Source organism: Sinocyclocheilus grahami, unplaced genomic scaffold, assembly GCF_001515645.1.
Source record: "Sinocyclocheilus grahami isolate Dianchi unplaced genomic scaffold, SAMN03320097.WGS_v1.1 scaffold1430.1, whole genome shotgun sequence".
Classification (NCBI taxonomy): domain Eukaryota; kingdom Metazoa; phylum Chordata; class Actinopteri; order Cypriniformes; family Cyprinidae; genus Sinocyclocheilus; species Sinocyclocheilus grahami.
Window position 1 is genome coordinate 175,180 of NW_015506609.1, and position 793 is coordinate 175,972.

The window sequence follows — 793 nt, forward strand, 5'->3', positions numbered from 1 at the left end:
GATAAATACCAGGCACACACACACACACACACACACACACACACAAGTAGAAGAAAATGCCAACATTGGCCAACAAATATTGTAATTAATAAACAAATGCATAACATTTTAAACATCTATGCCAACTTGCCCAATCTGACATTCATGAAATATACACACACACACACACACACACACACACACACACACACAAGTAGAAGAAAATGCCAACATTGGCCAACAAATATTGTAATTAATAAACAAATGCATAACATTTTAAACATATATGCCAACTTGCCCAATCTGACATTCATGAAATATTCTCAAGCACACAGTCCAACCTTTTAGGTAAAATCTTAATATACATTTGACTGGTGTCTTTGTGTATGCCAGTGTGATTTTATTTTTCTCATTTGGTTGCGCAACTGCTGCTGCAAAACTATGATTATATTGATTTTTAAGATAGGAGAATGCAATTTAGGAGGATTCAATTCACAAAATGACTGTTATTTAAGAGGGTTTTGAATCAACATACAAAAAGCCTGCTGAGGGGAAAACACAAAACAGCCATTTGGACTCAAAAACTTAATAGGTTATGTGTAAACCAATAAGTAAAGTAAAGGTAAAGGCTTATTAAATCAATGCTTTTTAACTGGCCAGTGAAAGGTCTTAAATAGTAGATGCATATATCTTAGAATTTATAGCCCCACAGCCAAGGCAATAGTGTTTTGCCGCCATCTGGGGTCTATTAAGGGTCGTTGCAGTTGCCAGTGCATTTCTGTACTCCAGTCCTGCAGGCGGCAGTAAGTGACTG